The following is an 18620-nucleotide window of genomic DNA, read 5'->3' on the forward strand; positions in this document are numbered from 1 at the left end:
CTATGCGTCCAAAGGGGCTAAGGCTGGATGAAGTCACATCCTGCTGTTTGCGAAGGATACAGGGGCCAAACTGAGAGCAGAAACTCTTCCCTGCTCTAATCATCTTATAGAAATCACGTTAAAGAAATCTGCTGGGTTTTGCATTATTAGGACTACCAGGCACCACTTTCAAATATAAATAATGCAAAAATGTATTTAGTAAACCAAGAAATATATACAGCTACATATAATGGGTTCTCCACAAATATCAATTGATGGTGTTAAAATGATATGAAGAGAAAAATGCATGAGAAAAACATGGGCCTTGAGAAAGATGACAAAAAAGTGACCAAACATCTATTCATTCACTTTAAAAACATTTGTTGATGCGTGTGCCAGACTCTGGGGGGCAGATACGAAAAAGACTAAGATACCGTCCTGGTTCCCAAGGGCTGCTAGTTAGTGTAGAGGGCAGAGCGATAAACAGACAGCTACATTTCAGAGCACTAAGCACAGAGTAGAAATATGTGTGAGGCTCAGAGGACGCCCAGAAGGGGGAGTAAGGAAGGAAGTCAACCCTCCGTTGACTCACAGATGCAGAACTCGAGGGTACGGAGGGCTGACTGGGTATTTATATAAGGGACCTGAGCATCCTCAGATTTTGGTGTCTGCAAGGGGTCCTGGAACCAATCCCCTGCAGATACTGAGGGACCACTGTAATGGCGAGAATGTGGAGAAATTGGTAGGCCTTGGTAATCAGTCCATAAATTTACTGTGTAAAGAAGTTCTAGAACTTTTTGATTGTTACATAGGTTTAGAAAAATGTATTTAAACAACGCTTCTATAGCACTATATGCCAGTCTAAGCATTCTACAATTGTTAATTCAATTAACAATCCAATAGGATAGTGCTGTTATCATTCCCATTTTACAGATGAGAAAACTGAGTCTCTGAGAGGTTAAGAAAGTTGTCTGACTCAGACTGTAGGTGGTGGAAGCAGGATTTAAACCTAGGCATGCTAGCTTCAGTTTCCATGCTTTTACCACTATGCCAGGCCAATGTACGAACTTGACTTTTAACCTGATATATGTCTCAGGAAATGCTTCTAAAACTTTAATGGGCATACAGATCTTCGGGGATCTTGTTAAAAAGCAGATTCAGATTTAGTAGGTCTGATGTGGGGTCTGATATTCTGCATTTCTGACAAGCTCCCAGGGGATGCCAGTGCTGACAGTCCAAGGACCACACTTTGAGTTTCAAGGGTCTAGGATCTGCTGTCATTTTTTTTTTTTTTTTTTTGCTGTCATTTTTTTAAAATATAATATACTCAGGAGTTCCCTGGTGGCCTACTGGTTAGGATTCCAGGCTTTCACTGCCGTGGCCCAGGTCCAATCCCTGGTCAGGGAACTGAGATCCTGCAAGGTACGCAGCACGGCCAAAATATATATATATAATATATTATCATATTATCATAAAATATTATATCATATCATATATATTATATATATTAGATACATAATATATATTATAATTATATTTTATATATATATTATCAAAACAGATAATCCATTTCCAGGCCTTATAAACCAAGCATTCTATACATACATGTCCTTAGTCCACTGAAAACTACTGCTATGAATAGCATGTATGACATGAGGTTATTGTGGATATCTGTGCATCATCACTGGGTCCAGATTCATCTCCTCGATAAAAAATAGTGAAACTTAGGGGCCTTCCCTGGTGGTGCAGTGGTTAAGAATCTGCCTGCCAATGCAAGGGACGTGGGTTCGAGCCCTGGCCCGGGAAGATCCCACATGCTGCAGAGCAAGTAAGCCCGTGTGCCACAACTACTGAGGCCTGCGCTCCTAGAGCCCGTGCTCTGCAACAAGAGAGGCCACGACAGTGAGAAGCTCGTGCACCACAACGAAGAGTAGCCCCCGCTCGCCGCAACTAGAGAAAACCCACGCACAGCAATGAAGACCCAACACAGCCAAAAATAAAAAATAAATTAATTAATTTTTAAAAAATAGTGAAACTTAAATCACACTCTCCTTTGACTAACAGAACTGACTTTTCCACAATGCCTCATTTGTTTCACATATTTCAGTTCCTCAAAAGTTCCATAAACGATTCTGTAGTGTTCTCTTTTCACCCATTAAATAGGCAATTTCTCTTTTCTTGAAAGAATTCAGGACTTATCCCCACTCTTTGAATACAAATGACTTCTAAAGGCTTTGCAGAGGGAGGGCTTATTTCTTTTGAGGAACCTGAGTCATGAACCACTCTCTAAGAATCCACTCTATGTCCATGGGTTATTTCACAATGCACGGCAACTTCCAAAAATTTAAGTTGGAGAAAGTAGTCAGAGCTCAAGAAAGTTTTTTGATTTTTAAATGATTGCTTTATATTTGTGCCAAATGATATTGTGATAATAATAGCTGAGGTTCACAGAGCATTCTCTGAAAGCCAGGCAGTCCTGTAAGCACAGGCTAACTTCCTCATGCTCGTGCTGCGAGACTGTTCTCATGTATTCCTGATTTTCAGCATTGTAAAACAGCTAACCATTTCTTGGGACTTCCCTGGTGGTCCAGTAGATAAGACTCTGCGCTCCCAATGCAGGGGGCCCGGGTTCAGTCCCTGGTCAGGGAACTAGATCCCACATGCTGCAACTAAGACCTGGCACAGCCTAATAAATAAATAAGAAGTCAAACTCAGTTTCTAGTTCTTTCCTAAAAAAAAAAACAGAACAAAAAAATAGCTAACCATTTCTAGTGTTTATAAATAAGAGACACATGGGACTTCCCTGGTGGCCCAGTGGTTAAGAATCCACCTGCCAATGCAGGGGACACGGGTTCCATCCCTGGTCCAGGAAGATCCCATATGCCGCAGAGCAACTAAGCCCGTGCGCCACAACTACTGAGCCTGCGCTCTAGAGCCCATGAGCCACAACTATTGAGCCCACGCTCTGCAACTACTGAAGCCCACGTGCCTAGAGCCCGTGCACCACAGCAAGAGAAGCTACTGCAATGAGAAGCCCGCGCACCGCAACGAAGAGTAGCCCCCGCTCGCCACAACTAGAGAAAGCCCACAAGCAGGAATGAAGACCCAATGCAGCCAAAAATAAATAAACTTTTTAAAAAATAAATAAATAAGAGATACATGGTCATCAGTGCTCAGTAACAGTTATTATTACCCAGCGTTTGGTTGAGTACACGGGTACACAGAGAGGTGAAGCAGATTGCCCAAGGTCACACAGCTGGTAAACATGAGAGCAAAACCAGAAACCAGGAAGTCAAGATCCAGAGCCAAGCTCTGAACCACCAGGTTTTGTTGCTTCTCAAGAGTGAATGAAACCAGATAAGAACCCTTATCAGAGAGAAACGGGGGCCTCATTTATCCATGACATCAGCTGTGCTTTCAAACCTACAAAGTAAAATGTGGAACGAGTCAACCAAAAGTTTCTCTAGTCAGCAGCAGGAAGTGGAAACATCACTCTCCAAACAAAGTAAGAGCGAGAGCTCCACGTGCCTGGCCTCGGCCTCCGCCCCAAATGAAATGGACTAGAAGGGTCGGGGTCTCGGGTGGAGAACCTGTATGAGGACCCCATCGCTGAAGAGCAGCTCATAAGAAGGGGAAGTGGCTGCACGGGAGGAGTCTAGATGGAGTCTTCCCATAGACGATACGAACTGTAAGAGACCTTGGACGGGAGTAAGGCCAGGTCTGCCCTGGGCACATTCTCCAGGATGACACCTCCCCTGCATATACACCCTCTCACTGGGACCGTTTCCCTCAGAAACTCTTGACTCCCTGCCCTCCTACTAAGCAGCAGACATTCGATTAACCTTGTTCAGTGATAGCCCAGTTACAGGATTTGCTTTAATCGGGTGTGGTCGGTGGGAAGCTAATCCACGAACCTTGAAAGGGGACAAAAATGATGTTCATCTAAGTTATCGATTGCTGCATAATAAATTATTCCAAAATACGAGTTTAAAAAACATCATCTCACGGTTTCTGTGGACTCTGGGCTTGGCTTGCGTGCCAGCCTCTGTCCCTCACGAGTCTGTAGTCAAGGTGTCACCTGGGGCTGCTGTCATCCTGGGGCTCTGCTGGGGCAGGGTCTGCTTCCACGCTCACTCACGTGGCCATGGGCAGCCTCCGTCCCTGGAAGCCGGTGGCCGGAGACATCAGTTCCTTTCCACGTGGGTCTCTCCACAGGGCAGCTCAGGACATGGCTGCCAGTTTGAGAGAGAGGGAGGGAGAGAATCAGGATGAATCCAGAGTCTTTTTATAACTTAACCTGGAAGAGGCATCCCATCCCCCGTGCCCCATTCTATCTGCTAGAAGCAAGTCCCAAAATCCCAGCCTACGTTCGAGGGGAAGGGATAACACGAGGGTATGAGCACCACTGGGTCTGTCTTAGCAGCAAAAGGCAGACAGAGACAGTGGGAGAGATGTGACGAGGGGAAAGTCTTATTGAACCTTAAGATTGTAATATTTGATACAAAAACACCTCCACACAGCCACGCTGCTAAGCTGCCGGCAGCCTACCAATCAAATCATAGAAATACACAGGAAGAATGCAGTGACACTTTCTCCCTTTTTGTCCGAGTTATCAGCGAACCCTCAGCAATTTTCCTTCCCTGGCTGTGTCGGTTGACCCTTTAGAGCCCCAGGACTGGTGACCTGTCATCAGTTATGTTACCGGCATTTGGGGCATGTATCTGGGGTAACAATTTGTCATCCATTTTTGACACTTTTAGAGTGAAGGAACACTATTTCTAAGTATATGAGGACAACGGGCAACCCCGGATGCCTGGTCGCCCTTCTCTGAGGCCACGTCCGTGCTTCATGGACAGACGTTCTCCCCTCCCTCAGTTTCTCTCCCTCACCCTCCGTCTCACTGTCCTCTTCTCCCGTCACTCACTTTCCACACTCTCTCCGTATCACTGCTGTTAAAAGTGAGCTGGAGACAGAGGCATCATCCTTGAGCAGCGGTTGAGGATGCTCCCCAGTTCACACCCCGTGTTGCCCTCCCCCTCTCCTGGGTACCTTGTTCTGCAGCTGCCTTTGGAGATAAGGGAACAGTACACACGGTGCTCCTGCGGTGCTCCTGCCGTGACTCGGGTTCCCAGCCCCACCCAGCACTGCCACTGCTGCCACTGAAGGGTGTGTCCTCCTTCCCCGCCATCAACAACTCAAGAGGTGTGTGTGTGTGCGCGCGTGTGCATGCGCGCATGTGTGCCATGTTTCCAGAAAGGATATCAGAGATTGAAAAGTATTAAGAGAAGTACTATCAGTATAGATGGGTTGGTTTTTTGCTTTTAAAAAGCATCCCTTAAGTATCTCTGTGTGCAGAATGTCTACTGGCTAATGTACCATCACTTTGTGGTTTTTTGGTTTTTTTTTTTTTTTGCGGTACGCAGGCCTCTCACTGCTGTGACCCCTCCCGTTGCGGAGCACAGGCTCCGGACGCGCAGGCTCAGCGGCCACGGCTCACGGGCCCAGCCACTCCGCAGCACGTGGAATCTTCCTGGACTGGGGCACGAACCCGCGTCCCCTGCATCGGCAGGCGGACTCTCAACCACTGCGCCACCAGGGAAGCCCTTTGTTGTATTTTTTTACTTATGCATTTAGAAGTTAACACATCATTAAAAATATGTACTCTGGTGTTTGCCCCTAATCCGGAATAGGAGCTTTGTTACTAAAAGTGAATATAAAGACGAGGAGCCATTGACCTCGCTTACCCAATATCTCCCAGCCTTGTTCCTCTCTAAGGAAACAGATCTTTACTATCTCTTTTAGCTATCACCAATGGTTAGACATGAGCCAGATTGCTGTTAGATAGATGAAATGTAGGAAACTACATCCGTGAACTGAGTTATTTATTAAAATAATGCTGCTTTCCATTATTCAGTTACTCTCCTGTCTTTCTTAGTAAACATCCTTTAATTCATCCTAAGAAAGCATGTATGTGAACAGAAGAATATTTTCTTAAAACTGAAAAAGAAATTTCTTATTATCTTAATAGCAATCATTTCTGGATCATCAGCACAAGAGCAATCCACGTTGAAATTAACAGCTATACTTTCTAACGATCTGGAGAAACCATATGTCTTTTTAACTGTTCAGTCATTCAGGACAGATGAACATAAAAGTGAATTTTCTTCTTTTTCTCAACTCAAGCAAACTCAATTGGCAACAAATATGAAATCATTTTTCAGAGCTATTACAGCGTGCATGTACCGTATTATCAAATACAGTCTAGATTGCTGTTAGTTTTGCAGCAAAGGAAGGTTTCTATCATATGGTCCTTATCAAGAGAATTAACTAGAAGGATTGATAAACGCAGGGTAATATTCTCATGAGCTAGCTTTTAAATGTGTCACATTGTTCTCCATTTCAAAGGAAACTGAAAATACATGCTACATCAGTAATGTTTGTGAAAAACAGCCCATTGTCTGGGATTGACTGGGATACGGGAGTGTATATTTTTTTATAAATTAAGCCTCTGGAAGAACCATAAAGTTTTTAAATCTGACAGGGTCTTTATAGCTCATCTATTCCAAGCCCCTCATTTTTTTATCTGAGGAAGCAGACATCCAGAAATATTAAGGGACCAAAGTAAAACAACTATTTAGTATCAGAATTATGATTTGAACTGTAAAAATCTGTTTCAACTTAAGCACATTGCATGTAAATTTTTTTCTGAATAAAGACAGAGTGGAGAAAAAGAAAAATAATCCTTAGATTACTTTCTGTTATAAATATCCTTTCAGGTTCTATAGATTTTTACCCCTTGACGAGTCTTAACTAGAATAAAAGTCAACAAGTTGCAACAGAGCTAAACAAGGCAGAGCAACAATTTCCACCCCATATAAACTGGAAGTAGCCTTTTTCTTTCCGCTCTCAGCAAACAGGCCCTGGACCCTGCAGGTCTGAGCACTGACAGAGCTGAGTGTCGTGTTCCCACACCGCAATTGTCCCTTCTGTGCGTGGAGCCAATGGACCTGTGGCCTCAGCTACGGCCACTTCAGTCTGCCTAAAGTCAGACGTTAAGAGAAAGGAATCTGGAAAGGCTTTTCTGTCCCTGCTCCAGAGGGGCCACTGTTAACTTCCCTGTCCCTGCTTCCCAAGTCAGGAACCAAGTCAAGCACACCCATCTTTTTTTTTTTTTTAATTTATTTTACTTATATTTATTTTTTGCTGCATTGGATCTTCGTTGCTGCGCACGGGCTTCTCATTGCGGTGGCTCCTCTTGTTGCGGGGCATGGGCTCTAGGCGCTCGGGCTTCAGTAGTTGTGGCGCATGGGCTCAATAGTTGTGGCGCGCAGGCTGTAGGGCGCAGGCTCAGTAGTTGTGGAGCACGGGCTTAGTTGCTCCGCGGCATGTGGGATCTTCCCGGACCAGGGCTCGAACCCGTTTCCCATGCATTGGCAGGCGGATTCTTAACCACTGCGCCAGCAGGGAAGCCCAAGCACATCCGTCTTAAGCCAGCCTGAAGGAGCCACTTCTCAACAGGATCAGATTTCCCCTAATGCCTGATTCCCTTTGACGTCTAGGCCACTTACAGTGCACTGAATACACTGCAGGTTGTAGTTCATGTATTTCAGGCTTGACGGGGCTGAAAGTGAAAATTTTGTGTCCAGAACACATTAAATCAAGTTCCAACTTAAAACAACCTTCCTCTTGTGTCCTGCTTGCTGCTAAGAGCCGCTTTGAAAAACAAGAAGGTGAACAGCTGGCAGGCTAAGCAGTTCATATCTGTTCCTCACTTACATACTTGATCTTCTGCATCTCAGCTCAAGGACACACAGGGAGACTCTGGGCTCTGCTAAATTAGTAGCTGATGGAAGTCCCTTGATAAATTAAAAAGAAATGAATTAGTATCAGTGCTCGGTAAGGTGAGGCCTGAAGCACCTCTCTGGCAGAGATAACTTAGGATGACCCAGTTATGATTCTAATGAAGGGCCAAATAAGAGGATATTCCCAATAGAATTTGAAAAATGAGAAGATCGCACAGTAATGGTAACCCACATATAAACAATAGCTACCATTTTTTGAGCACTCACTGTCTAGCAGACGCTGCTAAGCTGTATACAAACGTTATCTCATGTATTCTCATAACAACCCTGAGACAGAGGTTCAGCCGTCGTCTCCATCTTAGAGATGGTGCCCGGAAGCTTGGAGAGGCTCAGCAACTACCGGGAAACAATGGGCTCAGGTTTTAGATCTATGAAGTTGGACTCCAGAACCCACACCTAACTGCTATTCTACAACTATCATAAGGAAGACATTTATCAAGTTATGATGTATTTGAGCATTTTTAATAGACACAAAATTATTTAAAGATCAGAGCCAAAATAGTTATCATGGCTCCAAAGTTGAAAAGGGGGAAGGTTTGCAAAAACGGACCCAGACATAGATATGAAAGTAGAAAAGCCTGTGCAGTCCGGTGAGGAGGGTGTTTTCTCATCCTCAGTGATAGTGCAGAGTAAATTTTCCCCAAATGGCCCTAATTCCAAGTACGTAAAACCAAATAAATTCACACAATCAGCTTTCACCGCATTTCAACTTCATTGTTCTTCTCTTGGAAAATGTCAGAAGTGATTATGAAAGAAGTGGAAGTAGCGTCTGTGGGACGCCCCCTGCAGAATTCAAAATACGGGCTTGGGCATAAAATCTCCACTCTGCATTTGTATTTTCTTTTCACTAGAGTGAAGGAGTCTGGATCTTTGGTTTCTAAGAACATTCCAAAGATGTTATGCAGCTGGGAGAATGGTGAACAAATAGCAACCCTAAATGAAAATGAACCAAATTTTAACTCAGAAAAAAATATGTATCACCTATTTTATTTCCATGAAAAGACCTATTTTAGAGAAGGGTAACAGCCTTTTCCCTGGTTTGCGTCATTCGTGTTGTTATTTAATCTTGGGTTTGCATATCTGAGAAGTTCTAAGATTCAGTATTATTTTATGTAAACAGTTTCTAAACTTGGGTAATAGGGTTTCACTGCGGTCAAGGAGTTGGAACTCCGCACATTCACGCCATTCAGCTGAAGTTTTCCTAAGTTACATTTTCCCCTGCAGAACAGCCAGTTAGTTAATGTAACAGTGTTTAGACGAAAACATTTTGCCAACTCTTGTACCAAATCCTCACAGTTGTCTTACACATTACAAAATTAGAAAACCACAGGTATAAATCGTACGTATTTCTAACGTACTTAGTGTAGCACATGATAGTTTCCAGTTTGCTACAATTCCTTAGTGTTACCTGTTGAGAAGTCACAGGAATACACATAGGGTTACAGGTTGCTTCCAGAGATCCTTTTGTTAAAGGAAAAGTTACCACACTGGAAATGTACCCTGTGTTCATTTGTGTACCTTCCTTTGGATCCAACATTGTGGCTTTTGCTGATTTAAGAGAGGCCAAGTGCCTGCAGAAGTTCACTCTCGACTGTATAAACAATCTGGTAATCTTCCAAAGCATTCAAGTCATTAATAATGGTGCCTGGCCTCTGCTTTAGAGGAAGCGAACTGGGCTTAGACGACGATAATATTATTTCATTTCCAAAAGCACTTGACAGATTGGGAAGGCTTATTAATTAATGCAGTTTGACCCAAATGAAAAAATCATTACTAATTTTATCACACTATGGAAGCAAGTGCAGAGGGATAAAGCAGCGACAAATATATACTAAACGTCTTCTGTGGGTCACGCGCTCTTCACGTGATTTGAACACTGGGTACAATGACTCCCAAGATACTTCCAGAACAACCACCCTCCTGAAGCTTACAATCTTGCTGAAGGGTGGGGTGGGTGGGAGGCAGACAGTTCAGACCTCAGTGGCAGGAGTCTGTGTTAAGTGTTGACATGCAGGAAGTAGACGCCTGCACAGGCTGTGTGCAAAGCAGGGGAGGGGAGGAAAAGGGAGGCAAGTCCCCATCTCAGCTTGTGTTTTGGAGAAGGAGATACACTTGTACTAAATAGGTTTTGCATTAGCCGAAACCCTATGCCGAAATCTCGGCCTCTGTGCGCCGGTGCTGAATCGAATCTCAGAGACAGAGTTCTGGGTGAAGTAGAAAAGAATAGCTTTATTGCTCTGCCAGGCAAAGGGAGACACAGTGGACTTGTGCCCTCCAGAAACTATGTGTCCCAACCTGAGAGGATTTGGTGAGTTTTATAGCGATGGTTCAAGGGCGGGGTTGCTGATAAGGTGCAGGGTGTGTGCAGGGCAGGCCCCCAACCCCCCACCCCACCCCACCCCCCCGCGCATTCCTTTAATCTGGCCCCGGGTGGTCTCCTGATCTCTGAAGAATACTTCATCAAGTAGTTAGCATCTTGCATTGGTTCAGGGGTTTTAGTTCTGCAGAAGAGCTTAAAGATATTGTTATGTGTTTCCCTTATGGGGGGGGCTGGGACCCTGCCCCAAGGTGGCACTGTTGTTTCTTTACTGCTCCTCTCTCATCTCTGCATCCCCTCCCTTCCCTGATTAGCAACTGTTTGAAAGGCTTCCACGCCCAGGAGCCCCACAGGGTCCTGCTCAGTTTCATTAACACGACTGAATGTGAGAATTCTGTGAGCGATCTTACCACGGAGAGACTGATCCCTGTTGTACAGATGAGAGGTTTCTTCAAGGAAGAGATATTTGAACTAGATCTTCAAGAATGGATAGGATACCAGGAGGCAGGGGTGGCAGGGGAGGATTTCCAACAGAGCAGAGACTTGGGGGCATTAGGACTGGAGAGAATTCAGGGCACAGCACACAGCACAGTGAGAGAGCCAAACGCTTGCTGAGAAGTAGAACTGGCGAGGCAGGTGTACAAGATTTTCAGAAGGGTGTCGGAACCCCAGGAAGTGCAAAGCTAAGTCTTCCCTAAAACAAAGGTGTAAGTTCCTAATATGACTTCATTCAATTTTAAGCTATTAATTCAATACAAGAAACACTGATTATTTTGCTACCAAAATCTCTAAAAGCAGAGGCCTCCCAAAGGCACAGTCTTTGGAAAGATGCCTGAGGCAATTCCTGTTCTCTTTCAAGTTCCATGTGCCATTGGATTATTCATCAGGCATTCAGAGAGTTCGGCTCTTCTGCCTAGTTGCCTGCGGTGAAGGAATGTAGACGCCTCTTCTGCCGTCAGCTTACAGTATACACCGTGATCATTTCTATCACTGAAAACCAGAGAAGCTTTTGTCCTGTGCTGTAGTGACACCACACCTCCAGAGATCATTGTATGATGCTGTCCTTCTAGGGCAAAATCCTATAGAGACTTTTTTTTTTTTTTTACCAGTCACTTTGATAAAGTTCAAAATACAGGGCGGGGCAAAGTTTTACAAATTTGGAGCCACAAAGCAGGTTTATCCCAAACAAGCAGGCTTTATCTGGATGTTGAAATTCCAGATAATTCATTAACTGATTCAAGGATTACTTCTGCCAGTGGAAATTGCTCTCCTGCCAAGAATGGATTTCTCAAAAGCTAGACTTTTGTGTATTCACATCTTGACGGATTACAAACATTACAAATGAATGTTCTTATGTTTTCCGAGCTATGGAATTGGCCTTTTATATGACCAGTGGCTTCTGTGAAAGATCACTTTGGTTTTTTTCTCTCAAACACAATTGGTGTTTTAAAGTACATTCTATGAGATTTTCACCCGTTATTATGAGATACTGTGAACTGATGAAAGGTAATATTAATGCTTTTGAGTTTTCCTACAGAAATTGAGACACATTTGATTTAAAAGATGGGGGAAGTGGAGTTTTAAAGAAAATCAACTTCTCACCCATGGCCTTTGCATGAGGCCTCCACCTCTCCCAACATGAGAGTTCTGTGATGCTATTTTAGTGCTATTAAAACTGACTTCTTCAATAAATGTCAGTTTATTAACTGTCTAAAGACAACGTGAAGAATTTTAAGTCAAATCTTATTTCTACTAGGACTAAAACTAGATCTTACAGAAACAGACTCACAGACATAGAGAACAGACTTGTGGTTGCCAAGGGGGAGGGGTAAGTGGGGGAGGGATGGATTGGGAGTTTGGGATTAGCAGATGCAAACTATTGTATATAGAATGGATAAACAGCACGGTCCTATTGTATAGCACAGGGAACTGTAGTCAATATCCTGTAATAATCTACAAAGGAAAAGAAAAACTAAAAATAAGAAAACTGGATCTGTCCAGTTTAGCAGCTCAGCAGGTGAAAAGTTTTAAGAATTCTAAGTATGATGGTAGTGTTTCCAAAGTAAACAATCTCTCGGATTTTTCAAGAAGCTATTCTGAGGGTGAATCCGAAGCCCCTTTGGGATAGGACGGAAGTGATCCAGGGCAGGGCTCTGGAGAAGACAGAAGCTCTCATACTTCTTCTCTGAGCTGGCAGTTTAGACTTTCTATGGCAGCCACAGCCAGACGGGTCTTGGTGGGTGTAGGTCCGTGCTGTTGGGCCCTTGCATAGTCACCACGGCCCCTGCATTCAGGGGCTCCTCACGCCAGCACTAGGGTGGTTACCAATGAGGCTGGGGCGTTCTGTCTGCTCCATTGTTTAGTGTCTCTTCTGAGGCTACCCTGTCTCGTGTTAACATGTGACACAAAGGTCGTCAGGTCCCCTCCATGTGTCCATCCACACATAGCCATGGTCTTCCAATCTTTTTCCTTCTAAACCCCTGCCCAGTTGGCCAGGCCATTCACTATTTCCCAGGATTCTCTTGATTTCTAACGCTGGGCCACTTCTCTTTCATTTTAAAGTGGGTGACCAGGTGCACTGCCCACTGGAAGAATTTTCTCTCACCACACTCTAGCAAGGCCACCTCGCAGGGAGCCTGCAACATGGTGGTGGTCCGTTTGCAGTTTGCACCCACCTAACGAGCTCACTCTCTACAAGCAAGCATGGGTTTTTTCTCCCTCCAGTGGGAAGCTCTGTATGGCTATGGGGCTAAGCCACTGGGGGAAGGAACAACAGACATGGCGCACTGGGGTGTGCACTGCTGTTCACGCCGTCTGCTTTGCCCACTAGAGCTGCTGGACCTCAATCCTGGACTCTCCGTTTCATCTCACGTTGGATTGTTGCTGGGCCAGCCTGACTTTATGATTTACTAGGTCTGCCCTGCTCATGATGGACAGATCCAGCTGCATGGTCACGGGGTGCTCCAAAGCCCAGTAACACAGCAGGAGATGCTTTTCAAAAGTGTGTAATTCCATGCTGCTCTGAAATGGCTTGAGCACAGCGGAGGCTGGGGGCCTGCTTAGTGATTCTCCCACTGAGGCCTTCCACGTGCTCCACACACCTTCTGCCCCGCTGCTGATACATCCCACACCTGCTGCAGGGACCTTTCCTACTCGGTCCCATTCAGAGCTCGTAAGTAGCCTTTTGGTCCACTTAGCATGGGAGCTGGAGCAGTATTTCCAGCCGTGGAACCTGCTGCTTCTACAGTCCAAAGAGGCCACACAGGCATTGTGATCCCTTCTTCGTGAAAGACAGGGTAAGATGCAGTGCTTTGGAGGAGATGTCCTGACACAGCCCGGATCACCTGACCCCTAAAAATTCTACCAATATGGCAACCACTCAGTCTACCGTATTTCCCGAAGGGCCTGCTGAATCTCTACATTCCATTGTAAGACTGACTTTTTTCAGGAAAAATCTAGAAATTCTTTTTTTTTTTTTTTAAGTAACAGAAATTTATTCTCTCACAGTTCTGGAGGCTAGAAGTCTGAAATCAAGTTGTTGGCAGGGCCATGCTCCCTCTGACTTCTCTGAAGGCGGATCCTTTTTTGCTTCTTCTGTCTACTGGGAGCTCCAGGCACGCCTTGACTCGTGGCAGCGAAACTCCCCACTTTGCCTCTGGCATCACACAGAATTCCCCTGTGTGCGCTTCTCTCTGCATCTCTCCTTTCTCATAAGGACATCATATTGGATTAGGACCCACTCTTAGGACCTCATCTTAACTTGATTTCATCTGCCAAGATCCTTTTCCTAAATAAAGTCACCTTTGCAAGTACTGCGGGTTATAGGACTTGCATGTATCTTTTGGGGGACACAACTCAACCAGTGATGGTCCTCCAGATATGAAAATTTAAAAAGCACAGAGTAAAGCAAGGACAACAGTTGCCTAGGAAATTGACTTTATCTGACATCAAACTGCCAGACTATGATAATAATTGTAATATGTACCTATGACACCTTCATTATTAATAATATTAGGAAATCTAGAAGTTCTTGTCTCCCCCCACACCAGTGGTTCTCACACTGTGGCATGTAATATGTACTACCTATGATACCTCCATTATTAATATTAGGAAATCTAGAAGTTCTTGTCTCTCCCCACACCAGTGGTTCTCACACTGTGGCATGTAATACCTATGATACCTTCATTATTAATAATATTAGGGAATCTAGAAGTTCTTGTCTCTCCCCCACACCAGTGGTTCTCACACTGTGGCATACATAAGAATACATTTGAACGCATGCCAAAATGTAAATTATCAGGCCCCGCCCACAGAGATTCTGATTCCAAATATAGCTGCGTGAGCCCAGGAATCTGCATTTTGAGAGAGTACCCTCCCCCCGCCCCTGTGCTTCTGAAGGACTCTGAGAAGCTCTGCTTTGTGTCTTTGAACGTGCTGTTCACTTTGCCTCTGACGCCTTCCTTTCTTCTCCATCTTCAACTCCTACTCTTTCTTCAGGACTCAGCTCCAATCAGTGTCACCTCTTTGGTGAAGCTTTTCCTAACTCTCGCCAGGCTGGAGTTAGTCCATCAGAATGTCACAGCAATTTTCATGCCTCTTTTAATTTCCATAGTTATTTCTGTGAAGTCTTGTCTTCTCACAAGGCTATAAACTTCCGAAAAACAGAGATTTTCATTCACCTTTTATCTCCAACAGTTATCCCAGTGCCAACACGTGGCAGCCACTCACCGTACACTTCTTAGACTGATAAGTGCATGAATCCTGGGGATCTAGGTGTGAAAACTGTGACTGTGAATTGGTTGAGTTCCACATGATAAAAAGTTTATATATCAACATTTAGTCCTTTCATTTTCTCACTAAGTGAATAGCCTATGCTTTCTCCAGAAATCTCATCATATACTTTTCTTAATCGCTTTATGGATAAGACCCTAAACCCTCAAGGACTGACATTTGATCAGCACGTAAAGACTTCTTCTAAACAGAGAATAACGTTTTACCTACGGTAAATAAATACCTAAATAAATAAATAAAGGAAAATTTTCCAGGAACCATTTTCTATGAGATTCCCATCCATTTCAATGGTGAACTTCTTTTGCTAATTAAATATTGATTTGCTTGACCTGACCCATTTCTGCAGTGCAACTTTAGTCCTCTGTGGATCCATGTGTGTAATAAAGCACAGCATGACTGGGAGATACCTCTTTACTCCACCTTTGCTCTGTGAAATCCCACAAAGATGAATTTACTTCAACCCAAGCCATAAGCAAGTTGTTGATGTTGGTGACAGTGATGGTGGTAGTGGTGGCAGTTTGAATGCCCTTTCTATGTGCTATGATCCATTTTAGAAAAGAGCAGAATGCCAACGTGCTAATGGAATTTCATACAGTAAATGCTATTGGTATTTAGAGAGAGTGAATCAAAGAAATTAAAACATCAGAGCAACATTTGATGCAACTTGAGAAATTAAATGACTTCTTCAGAAACGGCCTAAGAAACGAAGAATCTCTGACCAGAGTCTTGGTCTTCTTGTGAGATATTTATTACCTTTACCTGAATTTTAGCTACTGATTTGTGCCGAGTCAACTCCACAGACCTACAAGGGACATTCTCTTTTGCGACACTGAACTATTTTCTCACAGTGATGAATCCTCGTAGCTTGATCCACCCAAAGAGAAGCTCCTGGTGCATTGAAATAAAGTCATTAAAAATTGGGTAACAAATAAAATGAAAATATATATGGACTTTTTCTGTACAATACGTAGTAATAACTATCCTAAAAGACCAAAGAAATTATTTTTCTTTTTAGGGTTTATTCCTCCAAACAAAATTAAAGGCGAAAATACATAATTCTTCCCATAGATTCTAATGTATACTACCTATTACCAAAAGGATAAAGTAAAATTTTCTTCTTAATAAAAGCACATAAAATAATTTAAAAGATATGTACCATGAAATCACACTAGAAAAGCGCCTGTTTATTTGAATACAGTCTCTTCAATCTTTCTTTGCCTTTTATGAGTAGGTATTTGTACCTAAAAAGAAATTTGAATTCCAAAAGAATAGGAAGAGTTGGAGTATAAATACAGGACCAGATGCATTTATCTTGTTTACGTTTTTAAAGCCCTACATGTTCCGCTAGTGACTAGAAATTGTAGCAAATGTTTTCCATATTTCAAAAAGAATACAATGAGCTGTGCGAACGTTTCCAGGATAATCAGGAAGAAATTTGCTGCAGTGAACCATGAAGAATTTTTTTAACAAAGCAAGAAAACAGTCAGTGATTTTCATAGTAATCAAATCACTAACAGCTTCTAAATTCTGCTCCCATTAATAGTAGGAGAACAGATGAAGGGTAAAGAACTATAAATGAAAAAGGAATGAATCTTCCACCAACCAAATGGCTGTTTACATTGACAAATTGTCACATCAATCAACAATCCTTGGACCAAATAAAAACAACTACATTACAAAGCTATATTCTTCTACGCTTTATTCTGACATTTCTCGCCCTCTTACCACCTATATGTCTCCATAAAGACGTACGTACACATGGAAGTGGCAGTGAAGCACACATTGGGAACTAATTACTCTTTTGTTAAGAATGTCCTCCTTCTTGGGAACCTACTTTAAATTTTAAATATTTCTAGGAGGAGTAACATGCATTGTTATCAACTTACTGAAAATTTGTTTATCAGAGCTTTCTTCTCTGTGACCCAGGCTGCAAGACAGGAAGTAGGAAGAACAGAAAGTGAAGAAGGTGTACAAGGAGGGGAGGTAGGAACCTCAGAGACAAACAGCCTACCACAGGTTTGCCGGCCCTGACAGCCAGTACTTGGACTGCTTGCCAGCACACAAGCGAGTTTAGTGCAAGCAGAGTTCCCAGCGTAAATACCATTCGTTGCCACCACCAGCTACTTGGAAGACCAGGGAAGCACCAAAGTCTTGTCTCTGTGACCAATTTGGGCATGCATAAACAGAAACCGGGCACAGTAAAAGTTCCCTTGGTGAAAAGGAAGAATGCTGCTGCTCTCTGCCATCTGATGTGTTCAGACCCCAAAAAGAAATTTTGATCTGACATGTAAACAATGGGCAATGCTCTGTTGGCTCTAATTCATTTCACATTCACATTATGGGAATTTGTGATTATTTCTTTATTGCTAAATGTAAGCAATACATATCCTGTACTAAGAACTGATCATCAATTACTCTCTAAGCAGAAAGACTGAAGTAATGGTGATGGTGGTGGTGGTTTTCTCTAGACATAATGGCCACCAGTTAGCCAATGACATAGTACGCGGATGACACAATGGCTGTCTTTCCAAGAGGTAAAAATAGATTCACGCAGCTGCATATACCTTCTGTCCTAAATGATTCTATTTCATCACTATGAAGAACTTACCCAACGGAGCTCTACCCTACAGCAACTACACCTGCAGAAGTTACTTTATTTTCAAGTGTTCCAAGCTTTAGATGAGTATTATTTGGGAATTTGGCCAGTTAAAGGAGAGGTGGCAGGTTCTGAGTGTAAGGTGTTCAAAAGTCAGGATCCCATAACAGCAGCTATTCCAGGCAAGTTCAAGTATACACCCTAAGTCAGGATGGTCTGGAACTTATTGTGGGAAAAAGTGGACCCCTGATGACAGCTACCAAACAGAGATGCCCACACACACATTCAATCTGGTTCTAGCTTACCCTTATCTTGCTGCCATCAATACTTGTAAGATTTAAAAGGTAGCCATTTTTATTCCAAAACGTTGTCCTTGAAGTTTATTTCTCTAAGCCTCACCCTGCCTGTCCACCATACCAGTAATATGTTTGCTGGAATGCAGGAAACCCAGCTAAAGAGTAAAAGATGTTTGGATGCTAACCAATATTTACACTGCAGCTGGGTGTGAGTCTTTCAAAGGCCTCAAAAATGTGCATATTGTTGACCTACCAATTTCATTTCTAATAATTTTTCCAAAGAAAATAACTAGAGGTTTGTGCAAGGACTGAGCTACAAGGACTCTTATTGTAGAGTTGTCTTATAATATTAAAAAAATAAACAAACCACCTGAATATACAGCTATATGAAATCTTTAAATAATTCATGGTGTATGTGTTTCACTAGAATATTTTGCTATCATTTAATAGTAATAACAATCTCTAAATGAATAGAAAAATATTTATAGAATAGCATTCAGGGAAAAAGCTTGGAATGTAACATTTTGTACTGTATAAACTATAAGAAAAAACTGAAGGGACACACACCCCAACTCTAAGAGGAATTATAAGTGAGTGATGGGATTAGCAACTACCTTCTATAGTCTTCTCTCTGCTTTTCTATATTTTGGGTTCCAAAGGAGAGAAGAGATATAAGGGAACAGAAAGTTTATTTAAAGAAATAATGGCTGAGAACTTCCAAAATCTGCGGAGAGATGGATATCCAAGTTCATGAAGCTCATAGGTCACCAAACAAAATC

At 43.0% G+C, this 18620-nt stretch overlaps 1 protein-coding gene across 4 annotated transcripts in view; it reads right to left on the bottom strand.

Moving 5' to 3' along the window:
- The window catches only part of CA8 (carbonic anhydrase 8), a 213792-nt gene that overhangs the window by 108455 nt on the left and 86717 nt on the right, over positions 1 to 18620 (bottom strand). The window contains exon 5 of one of the 4 annotated variants that reach the window (XR_009516576.1): positions 7184 to 7835. The exons of 2 other annotated variants lie outside the window; for them this stretch is intronic. The gene's annotated coding sequence lies outside the window, so the exon portion shown is untranslated. Of the gene's footprint in view, positions 1 to 7183; positions 7836 to 18620 lie in introns of those variants that run through there. One more of the 4 variants, XR_011246775.1, reaches the window with a different exon arrangement.

Source organism: Delphinus delphis, chromosome 17 (assembly GCF_949987515.2).
Source record: "Delphinus delphis chromosome 17, mDelDel1.2, whole genome shotgun sequence".
Lineage (NCBI taxonomy): Eukaryota > Metazoa > Chordata > Mammalia > Artiodactyla > Delphinidae > Delphinus > Delphinus delphis.